Here is a 5,761-nt window from a genome sequence, read left to right on the forward strand (position 1 = left end):
TCCCCCTGCACCCCCCCCCCGCACACACCTCCCCGGGCCCTGGAGCAGAGCGTCCCTGCCTCTGCCCTGCAGCTCCCTGCTCCCCCCCTGCAGCAACCGCTGCCGCCGGGACCTAGTGCCCCCCTCTCGCCAGCCAACCCAGACTGAGCCCGTCCTTCCCCCTCAGACCCTTCCCTTTTCCAGCGGGCCCCTCCACCAGCACAGGGCCCCCGCCCGCAGTGACCGCTCCTGCCCCACGCTGGGCAAGGGGCAGCCCCATCCCCCGCCCCCAGTGAGGCTACAGTCAGGGGCAAGAGGAGGGGAGGAGGTGCGCGCAGCTCCCCCGGCACCCAGCCTGGGGGATTCCTGGACTGAGAGAGGCCCTAGGAGCACATGCGGTGACTGTAGTGGGGGGGAGTGTGCTGCGGGGGGGGGAATCCTCCTCTCTGGCCCCTGTCCAGAGCAGCCTGCCTGCACCCCAAACTCTTCCCCAACCCTGCCCAACCCCAGAGCCAAGACCCCCAGCCAGAGCTTTCACCCCCCCACCACATCCTCAACCCTCTGCCCCAGCCCTGAGCCCCCTCCAACACCCCAAACACCTTATCCCCAGCCAGAGCCCTCATCCCCCTGCACCCCACCCTCTGCCCCAGCCCTGAGCCCCCTCCAACACCTCAAACACCTTATCCCCAGTCCCAGCCAGAGCCCTCATCCCCCCGCACCCTAACCCTCTGCCCTAGCCCTGAGACTAACAACCCAAACCCCCCAGCCCCAGACAGAGCCTTCACCCTCCACACTCCTACTCTCACCCTGAGCCCCTCCCACACTCCAAACCCCTCATTCCCAACCCCATACAGAGCCCTCACCCCCTATACCCCTACTCTCACCCCTCCCACACTCAAACCCCTCATCTGCAGCCACACCCCACTGCCCTCACCTCTGCACCCCCTCCCATCCCCAAACTCCCTCCCAGAGCCTGCACCCCAATCTTCTGCCCCAGCCTAGGGCCTGCATTCCAGATCTCCCCCACCCAAACTCCCTCCCAGAGCCTTGAGCAGGTGGGGGATGGAGTTTGTTGGGGCGGAGGCAGGTTCTGGGCACCACCAACATTTCTACAAATCAGCATATATTTGTTGCCTGTACAAACTTCCTCAGCAGCTGCACAAAGTTGTTGTAATTATGTCACACAGTGAACCCCACGCTGCGACCGTGACCCCACTTGGTCCCCCCGCCCACCCGGGCCCGCCCAACCAATTGCCGCCTCCCCAGAACTACATGTGAGCTTTGTTGACTTACATCAGTCATAGCGCTCTTCCATGGCTGCGCTCCAGCTTGGTTGGTGCTCTTTGTGCCCGTCCCGTAAGTGCCATCACATCACTGGTCCAGGGGGTGTGTCATAACCATACAGCTCAGGGTAGCCTAGAATTTCTCCTTCCCTGTAAGGGGTTAAAAAGCTCAAATAACCTGGTTGGCACCTGACCAAAGGGACCAATGGGGAAAGAAGATACTTTCAAATCTTGGGCGGGGCGGGGGAGAGGCTTTGTGGTGTGCTCTCTGGGGAAAGAGAGAAGCATCAGGTCAAAAAAACTCCTTCTCCAATAAACCATCCTGTACAAGTCTCTGATATTACAAAAAGAGTAAGTAAATACGGCAAGGCACGTTAGATTACCTTTTGTTTTCAACTTGTGAATTTTCCCTTTGCTAGAGGGCGGCTTATCCCATTTTTTTTGTAACTTTAAAGTTTTGCCTAGAGGGGAATCCTCTGTATTTTGAATCTGATTACCCTATAAAGTATTTACCATCCTGATTTTACAGAGGTGATTCTTTTACCTTTTCTTTAAATAAAATCCTTCTTTTAAGAACCTGACTGATTTTTCCATTGTTCCAAGACCCAGGGGTTTGGATCTTTGGTCATTTTGTAACCAATTTGTTTGGATTCTCAAGCCTCCCAGGAAAGAGGGTGTAAGGGCTTGCGGGGGTGCTGGGGGAAGAGTAACTCCAAGTGGTCCTTTTCCCTGGTTCTTTCTTAAAAATCACTTGGTGGTGGCAGCATTACTTAAACCCAAGGTACAAGGGAGAATTTGTACCTGGGGAGTTTTTAACCTAAGCTGGCAGAATAAGCTTAGGGGGTCTTTCATCGGGTCCCCACATCTGTACCCTAGAGTTCAGAGTGGGGAGGGAACCCTGACAGGGTAGGATTTGGTGGGGACTCTGTTCTGAGTGGTGGGGCTGGGCCGGGGGGGGGGGGGTTTGGATACGGGCCAGAGTGTCTCTGGGGCAGTCAGGGGATGGGGAACGGAGGCATGGGACAAGGCATTGGAGTCCCAGAGGGCCTGTCAGGGGGAAGGGGTGTGGCTAGGGGGCAGGGCAGTCGGGACGGGGGGTTGGCTAGTTGGTGGAGTCCTGAGAGGTGATTCGGGGGTGGGGGGGGGTCTCTGGAGGGGGCGGTCAGGGGACAAGGAGCAGGGGCGGTTGGATGCGTCAGGAGTTCTGGGGGTCCTGTCAGGGGGGGGGGAGTGGTTGGATAGGTGTGGGAGTCCCGGGGGTCTGTCTGGGGGTGTGGGTGTGGATAAGGGTTGGGGTAGTCAGGGGACAGGTAGGGGGTAGGGTCCTAGGGAGGCAGTTACAGTGGGGGGGGGTCTCAGGAGGGGGCAGTTGGGACAAGGAGCGGGGGGGTTGGGGGTTCTGAGGGGGCAGTCAGGGGGAGGGAGTGGATGGGGGTGGGGCTAGGGTGGGGCTCCCTGGGTGCATACCCTAATGGAATGAACTGCACACACCTATGATCCTGAGAACATACACCCAACCCGATGGAGCAATGGTGAATCACACCTGCTGGGGATCCGGCCCCACTGACTTCAATAGAGAGACTCGCATTGACACCAGCTGGGAATCTGCCCAGGGTCTCCATAAACCCCCAGTTTCATAGCAGTCTCAGGGCTCCCTTACCTCCGGGTTTCACACCAGTGAAGGAGCGGGTGTTGACATTGCCTGTTGTACTCCAGGCAAATCCCATGGGCAGGTGTTGTCATTTCCGAGTAACAAGTACCAAGTCTCCTTATTAGGAAATCATTTCCCATACATGCCTCCTTATCCATTCCCCACCCCCTTGCCTGGGATGGTGTCTTGGTTCAGCTGCTCATCCCTCTATCAGGTGATGTGGCCACACTGGACCATGGTCTCTGTCCCCTTGTGAGTTGGTTTATTCTGCATGGAGACACATTGCTGGGTGAAGGTGGCCTGCACTTCCGTCATTATGTCCAATATTTGCAAAAGTGGTTTGAGAATCTGGGGGTCCAGGTGAAGGGTCCTGAAGAGTTGATTGAAGATACCTTAAGAAAGTTGATTTTCCCAAAGGGACATGTTCTGCTCAAAACTGGGGCTTCTTTAAGATGCATCAGAAACAGAGGCACCCATAGGTTTTCCACGTCTTAGTCCCTGCTGGCCTTGGGATCTATGAATCTATTGTGATCATCTACTCTGACCTCCTGTATGACAGAAGACAGAAAACTTCCCCCAAACAATTTCCCTTTCAACTTGGGCATCCTGGTCTCATTTCTTTGCTCCTTGTTGAGCTTGAGAACGTCCTGGGGATGAGTCTGTCCTGTTTGTCAGCTGTCTGAGCAGTGCCCCATGGTGGCTCATTGTCCTGGTTGGTGACTTGAGGTGCTACTGGTGTACAATTCATGAGCAGAGCAGGTTGGTCTTGGTAAACACTGACTAAACATGAGACCCCAGTGAGATGCTGTAGCTAAGAGGGTGAACGTAATCCTGTGATGAATAAGCAGGGGAAACTGACAACCCGGAAAGGGCTTGTGTGATGGAGTGGGCATTTTCTGTGATAGTTTATCAGAATACCGCCTGTGTGTCAGTTCCCCCAATGTGCTGCATAGTTAACCTGGTGGTGGGAAAAGGTTGTTGACTCTCTGCAGAGTAAATCCTGTAGGGTGTGATGGATACCTGCCTACCTCCATGTCATGGAGAGTCTAAGAAGACAATAGCCACTACAATTGCCTGATACCTAGCAACAAACGACTATGGATGATCCACCGCTCCACAGGAAGCCAGATGGGTTTGAGGGCTCTGGACCAACCAAGATGGACCAGGCTGTAACTTGCTGTTGGCTTCTCATGACCCAAGTGAGCTAGGTTCCAGACATCTAAAAAACAGCACTGCTTTCACAACACTGCCTGAGAGTTACTTCACATGCTGGAGGTGGCAGGGTGCAGTGCTCCCTTTGGGGGTAAAAGTCTCTCTCAGGTCTCCAACTCGGGTGGACTCACTGAAGGGAGCTTGTAACCCCCCGGATTTGACATTCCTGCAGGTAACCCCAGAACCTGGCAGGACTACAGTCAGCCATCTTGTCTGTCCAACCACTGTTGGCTGAAAACCAAATGCCACGTAGCTAGGAATAATCTTAGGCCCCAAGAGGCAAGGCCATACAGCTATGTGTTTGCAGGTTTTCTCATTGGACTGGGAGGATGAGCAGGGAGTTAATGAACCATGAGAATGGAAGGAATGTTTGGACAGCCGACCTTGGGTTTAAGTACTTCTGAAGTATTGCTGTGACTAGAAATGCTTTTCTGATAAGAGATAACGAGTCGTTTGCTGAAATTAGGAGAACTGGTGACCCACCAGGTTTACTATGGCAACCCACTAGGAATCCCTGTGAGGTGTGTGCTTCATTTCAGTTAGCTCTAAAAGACTAGGTGAAAGAACAGACTTTGGAGCAGTCTGAGGAAGCTTTTCTTTGGGCAAGGATCGGGAATCTAAACTCCCCAGCAACTGGACGGAAGGAGGGGCCCCAGAAAGCTGGTTGCTGATTCGTTGAAAACATTTCAGACTTCAGGTAAATAGAAGTGTTGGGAATGCTCTCCCCCTACTGCTACAGAGAGAGAGAGAGAGAGAGATTGTGTGCCCTTGAGACCTAATAAAAAGTAGTTTTAGGTAAAAGCACTCTGTGACATTCCCCTTTGGTGTTATCCGGACCGGTGATCTGCTAGGCCACTCCAATCCTCGACTCTGGGAGCCAGCCTGACCCTGCTCTGCTGTGAGAACCCCCACTCCTGGGCTGTTCACGCACGGCCTCTGGCATGTAAGCGGCTTCTTGGATTGTGCAACTGAATGACACTACTAACCCTAGGAACCTCCATCTTGCAGAGCCCTGTTATGCCCGCTGGACGCTGCAAGCTTATCTGAGTTTGTCAATTTAACAAAGAAATTGATATATACCAGGCTTGTTCTCCCAAGGGGAAACTCTGATATGCTTCAAACCAAATGCACTGCTTCAGGTAGAACATACAAACAGATTTATTAACTATAAAGATAGATTTTAAGTTATTATAAGTCAAAACATAAGTCAGATTTGGTCAAATGAAATAAAAGCAAAACACATTCTAAGCTGATTTTAACACTTTCAATGCCCTTACAAATGTAGATGCTTCTCACCACAGGCTGGCTGGTTGTTCTTCAGCCAGGCTCTCCGCTTTGATCAGCGCTTCAGTTGGTGTCTACAGACGTAGGTGGAAGAGAGAGGAAGAGCATGGCAAACATCTCCCTTTTATCATGTCCTTTCTTCCCTCTTGACTTTGCTCCCCGCTTCAGAGTCAGGTGAGCATTACGTCATCGCAGTCCCAACCTGACCAAAGGAAGGGAGGTGACTCACTCGAGAGTCCAACAGATCCTTTGTTGTTGCCTAGGCCAGTGTCCTTTGTTCCTGTGAGGCTGGGGTGGGTTTGTCCCATACGTGCCCTAATGAGATGTGAACTGCCCCTCTGCTCTTGGATAG

The 5,761-nt window shown here is 53.2% G+C and overlaps 2 protein-coding genes and 1 pseudogene across 4 annotated transcripts in view; 1 reads left to right on the plus strand and 2 right to left on the minus strand.

Annotated features, from left to right (window-relative positions):
• Positions 1-5,761, plus strand: part of LOC119849428 (zinc finger protein OZF-like) — a 776,365-nt gene that overhangs the window by 103,631 nt on the left and 666,973 nt on the right. The window lies entirely within an intron of this gene.
• LOC119849371 overlaps positions 1-5,761 on the minus strand; it is a 1,398,949-nt pseudogene that overhangs the window by 72,534 nt on the left and 1,320,654 nt on the right.
• LOC122457746 (zinc finger protein 28 homolog) overlaps positions 1-5,761 on the minus strand; it is a 173,428-nt gene that overhangs the window by 43,667 nt on the left and 124,000 nt on the right. The gene's annotated exons all lie outside the window — the stretch shown is intronic.

This window comes from Dermochelys coriacea, chromosome 28 (assembly GCF_009764565.3).
Source record: "Dermochelys coriacea isolate rDerCor1 chromosome 28, rDerCor1.pri.v4, whole genome shotgun sequence".
Lineage (NCBI taxonomy): Eukaryota > Metazoa > Chordata > Testudines > Dermochelyidae > Dermochelys > Dermochelys coriacea.